The sequence below is a fragment of the Gavialis gangeticus genome, unplaced genomic scaffold (assembly GCF_001723915.1).
Source record: "Gavialis gangeticus isolate Ggan-Ray unplaced genomic scaffold, GavGan_comp1, whole genome shotgun sequence".
In the NCBI taxonomy this organism is placed as follows: domain Eukaryota; kingdom Metazoa; phylum Chordata; order Crocodylia; family Gavialidae; genus Gavialis; species Gavialis gangeticus.
In genome coordinates this window covers 25,258,330-25,267,829 of record NW_017728998.1, presented here as the reverse complement: position 1 = coordinate 25,267,829, position 9,500 = coordinate 25,258,330, and the positions used below count along the sequence as shown (strand labels likewise).

Sequence of the window (9,500 nt, the reverse complement as noted above, 5' to 3'; positions counted from 1 at the left end):
TATATATATGTATTATGCTGCACTGATGTAGCTCAAGACATCAGGCAGTGTCTTCTCCAAAATTACTCACAATACATCAACCCAGTGCCTTGACTGTGAACACTTCTGTACAACCTCTGGGTATGTTCAAACTTAGAAGTATCATATGCTTTCAAAGTAGTTCAAGTATACAAATGACATCTTCTGATATAGTTCAGATCTAGACATACTAAGTCTAATTCTGGGACTTACAACTGGAGTAAATTTGACTCTCTGGCATTATTTCCCTCTGTGCTATTGTATTACATAGTGTGTTGAAGGGGGAACTGTCCTGCATTCTAAAAATAGGGGCTAAAGGAACAAAGATTTACTACGTTTTATTTCAGTGTGTTGGTTTACCAGCTGTTATAATGTAGAATGGTCTCTTTTAGACTCTTTTTGGAGAACGGTGGTCATGTGTTTCTAGGTCATACAATCACATTGAAGTCTGATAATGGCATTGAGCAGCTTTCGCTCTCTGAAGACTGCAAAACTGCCATGGTTGGGAAAGGTGAATTGGCTGCAGGATGCACGTGCTGCTTGAAGTGAAAGTAAAGATTCAGTTAAGTGCAAAGCTCTGATATCAAGCACAGGCCTGAGAATCCTTGGAACTGAAAGGCCAGACCCTGCAACCGTTAAAGCCAACTGGCCACTTCCATCGCTCAGCACCCAGGCTCTAACTAGAGTGCAGTGTGGTGTCCAATTGTTTTTCAGAGACTGGCGTGGATTTAAAGGGCAGTTTCTTAGGGGAACCTGTTGCCATTGTAAGCCTCTCTTGTTCTACATATATTCTTAACCTATGCCAGGATGTGTGAGTGCCTTCATTAGACCTTACAATACTTTCCCAAGGATTCTCTTCCTGCAGCACTTGAGCAGGTCAGGCAGGGAGCAGAAAGCTGCAAAGCAGATTGGGCAGGGAAAGGGGATTGGAGTGGCAGTTGGGCACAGGGCTTAATTTGTGGCATGCCTGCCAAAAAGGTTGGCCCTTACTGGCATATGCACTTGAGGAGGCACAGTCCCCCTGCAGCTAAAACGTATGTTGTGTGTTGCAGTTGGTCTCATATTAGTTTACATTCTCAGACTTCGGGCACTATGCAGGCCTGTGCTCATACTGGTAGGCCATGCTGTCAGCAGAGGGCCTAGGCAGAGGTTTTCTCACAGCCTGTTTCAGGTAACTTCTGCTTCTCAGTGATAGAAATGATTGTCAGTTGATCCTTCACTACTTCAGTGGTGATGATCAGCTTTTGAACTGCTGTAAATGAGGCCAATCAACATTACTTTCGTTTCATTACTTCAAGAGCTTACTCATGAATTTCCTCTTATCCTACTTCCCCTTTGGTCTGGTATTAGCCACACTTGCTACGTGCTGCTATACCTAGTTCTCCTCCATTTGAGCTGTTTGTTCTCTGCTAGATTTAATAATCAATTGGTATATATGCCTCACTTCATGTAGCTTAAAGAAATCCACCTTTCTGTCCATCATTCTCAATACCCTGTTGCTGTTCTCCAGCACAGAGGGCAAGTATTTATGAAACTGTACTATACACTGATGAGATGTCATCTGGAATACCATATACTGTTCTGGTCACCCATGGTCAAGAAAAATGAATTGAAACTGGAAGAGGGAAAGAAAAGGGCTATGTGAAAGGGCTCGTGTCTATACGTAAAGTAGAGGGGTGAATACCAGCTAGAGGAAAGAACCGTTTCAGCCAAAGAACTGTCATATAAGCATTTCATATAATTTAAAGCAAAGCCACTCTATTTTCAAACAGAAGATGAGCTGAGACTTCCCCATTTTTGACTGAAGATGCATCTGGCATGAGATTAAAACAAACAATTCCTGCTCTCACTTGTTTTCTGATCCTAAAGGGTGCACGTACATGTGATGGGGATTTAGTCATTAGGGTTGCATTCTAAATTGAAATGCTGGGGTTTTATTTTTGCATCGCTGTTGTGGTGAGGGACCCGATCTTTTTTTTTTTGTTTTCCAGTGAGGGGCCCAATCCTTCTCTTTTTTTTCCCCCTAGCAGAGCCTGCCCATGGCTAGGGGTGAGCTGCCAGCAGACCAAGCCGCCCCTGAGCTATGGGGGGCCCCAGTCCTTCCCTCCATGGTGGTGGTGCCCCCTGGGGCCGCCCGGGCAGGCTGCTAGTGGGCCAGGTGCTGCCCCAGTTTGAAGGCAGCACCCAGCACAATCCAACTCTTCCCTGACCCCAAGCTAAGGCAGCACCTGGCCTGCTATCAGTCCACCCAGGCAGGTCTGGGAGGCACCACCGCTGTGGAGAGAAGGACCAGGGTCCCCTGCAGCTCAGGGTCTGCTTGACCCACTGGCAGCTCACCCCTTGACTGTGGGAGAGGGGAGCAAATTCTGCCCCCCTCCCCCCCCCAAAAAAGGACTGGCCCCTTGCTGTTTCTCCTTTTTTTCTGTGGAGTCTGCCTGCCTCTCCCATGGCTGAGGGGTGAGCTGAATATTAGCTACAATGCATCACTGAAAACTAAACTACATTGGGATGTAGTTTAGTTTGCAACAATGCAAACTCATTAAAAAACCCCAAAACTCTTGCACATGTACAGTGTGAAGCCATTAGGTCACACAAAGTGACATTTTTTCATGTGTACATGGTAATGGTGCCAGGTATACAAGTGCCCAAATTCTCTTTCATTGGATTGGTGAATAAAGGGGAAGTTGGGATTGCTGAATCTCACTAAACTGTGTGTATCTCTGTGTAGCAAGGACAGTGGAGTAGGTACCTCCTACTCCAGGAAATTTATAATGGGGAAGCATTTGTGGACTCCCAGGGGAGTAGACAACTCAGGGCTGCCTGCCCCCACACCTCCGCATGCTGATCCCTGACCGGCTGGGGGTCAGGGTGCCTCAGCACAGGCGCTGCCTGCTGGGGCATTGAGGGAAGTCTCTTTGAGGATCTACTCAAATTATTCCCTTAGAGGAAGGTGGCCCCCAAGTAAAACAGTCATGCACAGGCACTAGCCCTATGCATAGTGCCCATACTACACTAGGGGACCACAGGGGATGGGGAAGTCCCTCAGTCCTGGCACCATTCAACTCCCAGCTCCCCCCAGTAGCTGGGAGCTGAGCATTATGAGGATGCGGTAGCTGTCTACCCTGCTGCTTTGTTCCCCCAGCTGCCCACTTGCTGTTCCAGCTGCCCCCCCCAAGCAGTAGCAGAGAATGAGCAGGAGGCTGGAGACAGCAGGGGAAGTCTCCAGCTTATCTCCAGGGGCTTGTCTCCAGCCTTCTGCTCCTCTCCAGCCCCCTGCTCCTTCTTCTGCATGTCTCCAGCCTCCGGAGGCCAGAGACAAGCAGGGGACAGGGCAAGAGGCCGGAGACGAGCACGGGACAGAGAAGGAGGCCGGAGACGAGCACGGGACAGAGAAGGAGGCCGGAGACGAGCACGGGACAGAGAAGGAGGCCGGAGACGAGCACGGGACAGAGAAGGAGGCCAGAGACGAGCACGGGACAGAGAAGGAGGCCAGAGACGAGCACGGGACAGAGAAGGAGGCCAGAGACGAGCACGGGACAGAGAAGGAGGCCAGAGACGAGCACGGGACAGAGAAGGAGGCCAGAGACGAGCACGGGACAGAGAAGGAGGCCAGAGACGAGCACGGGACAGAGAAGGAGGCCAGAGACGAGCACGGGACAGAGAAGGAGGCCAGAGACGAGCACGGGACAGAGAAGGAGGCCAGAGACGAGCACGGGACAGAGAAGGAGGCCAGAGACGAGCACGGGACAGAGAAGGAGGCCAGAGACGAGCACGGGACAGAGAAGGAGGCCAGAGACGAGCACGGGACAGAGAAGGAGGCCAGAGACGAGCACGGGACAGAGAAGGAGGCCAGAGACGAGCACGGGACAGAGAAGGAGGCCAGAGACGAGCACGGGACAGAGAAGGAGGCCAGAGACGAGCACGGGACAGAGAAGGAGGCCAGAGACGAGCACGGGACAGAGAAGGAGGCCAGAGACGAGCACGGGACAGAGAAGGAGGCCAGAGACGAGCACGGGACAGAGAAGGAGGCCAGAGACGAGCACGGGACAGAGAAGGAGGCCAGAGACGAGCACGGGACAGAGAAGGAGGCCAGAGACGAGCACGGGACAGAGAAGGAGGCCAGAGACGAGCACGGGACAGAGAAGGAGGCCAGAGACGAGCACGGGACAGAGAAGGAGGCCAGAGACAAGCACGGGACAGAGAAGGAGGCCAGAGACAAGCACGGGACATTCTCCTGCTTGTCTCCAGCCTTCTGCTCATCTTCAGCCTCCTGCTCCTTCTCTGCTACTGCTGGTGAGTGTGGGGGGCTGGGAGAGCAAGTGGGGAGCTGTGGGAATGAACGGGGGACAAGGGAAATGAACGGGAGATGGGGCAGGGGGCACAAATGGGGAGCGGGGGCCAGGCAGGGCCTCCCCCAAGGTTCCTTCCCCCTCCTCTAATCCCCTACTTACCTGGCACAAAGCCAATCCAGTGCCGGGGAAAGGGCCAACCACAGAGAGGCTCTGGCAGGCTACCAGAGCATCTCTATGGAGGACCAAGCCTCCAGGTGCCTCAGGACACAGTCCTGGTTTTTTCCCCCCGGGGTATTATTTGACCCCCCTGGTTATCCAGGGGTCTAATTTTGCCCCCACACTGTAAATTTGCAGCGTGGGGAACATTTTTTTGTTCCCGCGCATGCCTCTTGCAGCATCTCAAAAGGCTTGAGATACTTCAAGACGCACATGCACGCTCGTCTGGACACACCCATTGGGAGCATGTGTAGATGCGTTCTCAAGTAATTTTACTGCACAGTAAGCCTACTTTGAATTAATAGTACATGTAGATGCACCCACTGTGAGGTAACTAAAACCATCACGATCCTGTGTACCATATTTGTTGCAAACAATGCACACCTTTCCCCCCAAATCAACCCCCCAAAATTGGGTGGGAGGCTGTATTAGGTGGGTAAGCTATTTTCTTTGCTGGAAAAGAAGCACACCTGGAGACACTGTTCAGGTCATACATCTGCAAAGATAGCTGCCACTTGTGTCTGGCTCAGAAAGCTGAAGAATTGTGCATTAACCCTCTCACCCTGTAGCTATTGGTTGAGTGTTGCAGCTAGTGCCTGAAGCACCAAGTGAGCTGCTGGCAGTATTTTGATGAGGGTCATGTTACAGAAGCAACATTTCAGTCAGAGGAACTTATACAAAAAATATATTTAAAAACTACTTCTTGGACATACTGTGTTCCCAGGAGGACTTACTTTATGTCACACAGTTGGCCATGATTCCAGAAAAAAATCTTTTTTTCTACAGTCTGCCTTCCAAAGACAAGGTGCTTGTTTTAATTGGGAGCCTGTTGTATGCGACAAAATATGGTATAGTATAATCCTGGCAAAAACTCACAGCACTGCTTAACTTTAGTACTGTGTAATAAATAAATAAATAATAACAACAATAGTTTACATTTATACAGCACTTTTAATCCTATTATCTTGAAGCAAACATTTATTAATCCTCACAACATGCCTATGAGGTAGGTAATTATTATTATCCCCATTTTAGACATGATAAACCCGAGTAACAAAGAGGTTGCAGTCCTCTTGAATAAAAACAATCACACAATTAGTGGCAGGACCAAGAGTAGAGCCCAGCCATCCAGACTCCTAGCATAAGTGCTATCTGCCTACACCACAATTCTGGTTAGAGGCCTAGATAAGAATTTCAAGAATCCCCTAGAAATCCCCAGAGGAGAGAGTAGGGGCCAGTGGAGATGGCATTGTTCCTTCTCCTGTCCTGCAGGGCTTGTGGTACAAATATGATACTGGGCTAGCAACTTCCCTTACTTCCACTCTGTATGGAGAATAAGGAGGGCCCAGAAGTGATACGTGAAGGATATGAGTGACACAGCTGGCACAAAGGCAGAGGGGTTTTATAGGGATAGTTCTAGCTACTTTGGGGCACCTTGGGAGCTAACAAGATCTAGGAAATGTGTGAGTTTTCATGGTTAGAAACATGACTGTTCTACATGGGGGCCACCTTCCTCTAAGGGAATAATTTGAGTAGATCCTCAAAGAGACTTCCCCCAAAGCCCCAGCAGGCAGCGCCTGTGCTGAGGCACCCTGAACTCCAGCCAGTCAGGGAGCAGTATGCGGAGGTGGGGGAGCAGGCAGTTCTGAGTTGCCTACTCCCCTCTCTTCATGTACCCCAGTGCAGGGACTCTGCAGTGCAGCCCCCATGCTGAGGCATGTGGAGACACGAGCAGCAAGCCCAGGGCTGCCTGCTCCCCTGTCTCAAGGCACACTGCATCCCAGCCAGCCAGGGAGTGAAGCGGCTGGCTGGGGTGTAGTGTGCCTCGGTGTAGGGGGGGGTCCTGCAGTGCATGGGGACAGAGGGGTAGGTAGCCCGTCTCTGTATTTGTCCTAGTGAATGCTATTTTCATGTGCTTTGTGCTGTTTTTTCCCTTTTTTTTTTTTCCCTATTGGGAAGTCCTGGTAGCAAATTTTGCCCCTGTGCTACAAATTAGCAGCACCACACACGGTGTAATGTGCAATGCCTGTGGTTTGTGGCCTGCATGTGTGGACTATGTCATTTTAGTTAGTATTAATATCTCATTTACCAATGATCCATGTGGACACAGACCTTACCACTGTGGATTTCTGTGCTGAGGTTTACATGGAGATCTGGATGTAAATTGTGACTTTCCACAGCTTCCTTGCTATCTTTACATTTAGCCTGTCCTTACTAAGTTTACAAAAGGAATCCCTTCTGTCAATGTATTTTCAACACCAAGTAAGTTGAAACTACAATATTAGTATTGGTGATCTGGAGTTGGTTAAGACTACCTATATCTAGATCTATAAAACTTAGATATGAAAAAGTGAATTATGGAGCAGAATTTGTTTAAAACTATTAATCTGAATGGAAACAAAATGAGGTACTAACATACAATATTTTCTCTTCCAAAGTAATGAGCTGTAAATTTTATTTTACAAAAGACTCATGCCTGATTCTCATTTACACAAAGGTGCCTTTTGCGAATGATATTTACTCCTATTTTAAAAGGCCCATTGAGTAAAAATGGAAATACAAGAAAAGCTAAGGAGAGTTGTATATTCACAGAGAAAGTTAAGAAGGAGGCTAAACAGCATCTCCAGTCTAAACAAGGAAGAGTCTAACTCTTGCTCATGCTAGCTGCACAATCAATGCATATGGATCACTGTGGTCTTGGGTGGTAAACTTGAACCTAACAACTCTGGTTTAAAGATTCTTATGGAAGGTATCCATTTAGAATTACTTTAAACCTTGCACTTTCAGGAACAGAATTCCTGATTTCTGAAGGGAAAAAAACCGTTCCTTTTACTTGTTAGTCTGTGGGTCTAACATGTTCACTTAGCATGACCTCAAGGGAGATGGTCATTGACTTGAATGCCTTCCCTGAGCCATAGCTCTGCAAACCACTGGTTTTGAGGGAAGCTTATGAATTATGTGTAGTGTGTTGCCTGTGTGGGCAGGACATCTCATGGGACTTGTGTCTGGTTACTAGCATTCTGCTTCCCTCGTGGCAAGCTCCACAGTCATGGGAATAGAGCATTGCCTTAAATCTTGGCTGGCAGCATTCCATAGCTTCAGCTGTAATGATAAAAGCAGAGGTACAGACATGTAGAGGTTATGATTTGAGATGCTTCTGGTGGAAATTGTGGGCAATGTTTTAATCCCATTGAAACAGAGAGATGGAGGGCTAATGCATAACATTTTTAAGTAGCATAAATTAGTTTGAAAGAACCAGCTAGAATGCAATTTTAAGTTGTACATAAGAGAGGAAAAGAACAAAACAATCAGATGCTGATCTGGAATAACACTGTATGGGATTCAATGCTCCAGCGACTGCTATGGCTACATATGATTACTGTACAGTGTGATAGGACCTATGCTTTTTGAAGGTCCTTTTGAAAAAGTTATTGGTGAATATGCAAAATATACTTTCTAGAGTTGTGAATGCTTTTCCGTCTGACTTCAGCTTCTCTAGGTAATTCACCCCTGAGGTGAATGCTTGGGTCAAAGTTAAATACAGCTGCTTTGGGATTTTGTGAATATGAAAACAGACTAATTTGGCATATAAGTCATTTTTAGTGCACTAATTTCCTGCTTTACATGCAGAAATAGTCCATAAATGGCACAAAAGACTTCAGCAAACTAACCTAAAACATCCTGTTCAGATATACTGAACAATGAAGTTTTCCTTAAGAACGTATTATAAAGAATAACTTGTTACTTCAGGTTTATACTAGAGCACAGCAAATTCATCAATTCATGGCTTGGTTGACAGTTCATGAGTTGTTTCAGGCCTGTATTTCTCTGGGATAAAAGAACATGAATTCACTTATTCTTTTAACTTTCTAAAGTGCTTTAGGTCTGTAGCTCAAAATATGATTTATTTCCTCATCTTTTTAAATGCTTATGAAAACAATGGATTAACTACAGTGGCCAGGTGTGACACGGGGACATCTTGAGGCTGGTCCAATTGTTGGCTTGCCCACCTGTCTAGGGCAGCCCGCCCACCTGACTCTCCTGCCATGACTTTGTTGGAATCAATAGTTGTTGATAGGTGGGAGACTTCCCATTTATTGTCCGATGCCAAGGGCATAATACACGGCTCTGAACCACTCCTGAACCACATTCCCTGCCTCACAGATGGCATCCAAACAGTTGACTCTCACTCAGCCCTTTCCAGGGCTGAACTCTCCCCTAGGTTGGGCCTCTTTCATGCCCCATAACTGGGTCCCACTCATTCGCACTCCAACATGGGCCACATGCACTCCGCCCTACTTTGTATGGCCCTTCAGGCCCCGCTGCCCCTACTTCATACAGCCCTTCAGGCTTCCTCTCTCATGCTTGGTCCTGGCCCCAAATGGACCTTAAGGCTGCCCAATTAAAGCCCTCCTCTACAACAGGGCATCAGACCTACTGCCCCACACTCTGGGCTGACTCCAGCCCCTGGCCTTCTCTGGCCTTGGGCATCCCAAACTTGGCCCATGGCCTACTCAGGCCTCAGGTGTCTGTTGACATGCCTGGACCCCTAACTTGGCCTATAGCCCACTCAGGCCTCAGGTGTCTGTTGATGTGCCTGGACCCCAAGCCTGTCCCCTCTATGGGGTTACCCACCAGGTCATGGGGGCTAAGGCTTTCTGGTGCCTCACTGTTCTCTTTCACTGGGGAGGCACAGGTGCAGCACTTCCTGGAGACCACCCTGTCACAAGCAGCCCCACCACACCATCGAACCCCATCAGGGTGCAGTTTCAGATCTTACCCAGGACCAGGAACCTCCTCCATCCCCACAGTTCCTATCCTGACCTCCAGATGTTCTGGGAGCTGCAGTCTGCAGGCTGAGTGATGTTGCTCCTCTGGCTCCCTAGGTGTAACTGCTAGCTCTGGTTCTAGGGCTGGACTTATACTGAGGCTGCCCAGCCCTCCTCCAATCCAGGGGCCCCCCTTTGGACATGT

General features: G+C 48.2%; 1 long non-coding RNA gene across 1 annotated transcript in view; it reads left to right on the top strand.

Annotated features, from left to right (window-relative positions):
- Positions 1-5,560, top strand: part of LOC109289392 — a 12,421-nt gene extending 6,861 nt beyond the window's left edge. Inside the window, exons 2-3 of the long non-coding RNA XR_002095349.1 lie at positions 45-47; positions 5,498-5,560. This is a non-coding gene — a long non-coding RNA (uncharacterized LOC109289392). The remainder of the gene's footprint in view (positions 1-44; positions 48-5,497) is intronic.
- The last annotated feature ends 3,940 nt before the right edge of the window (positions 5,561-9,500 follow it).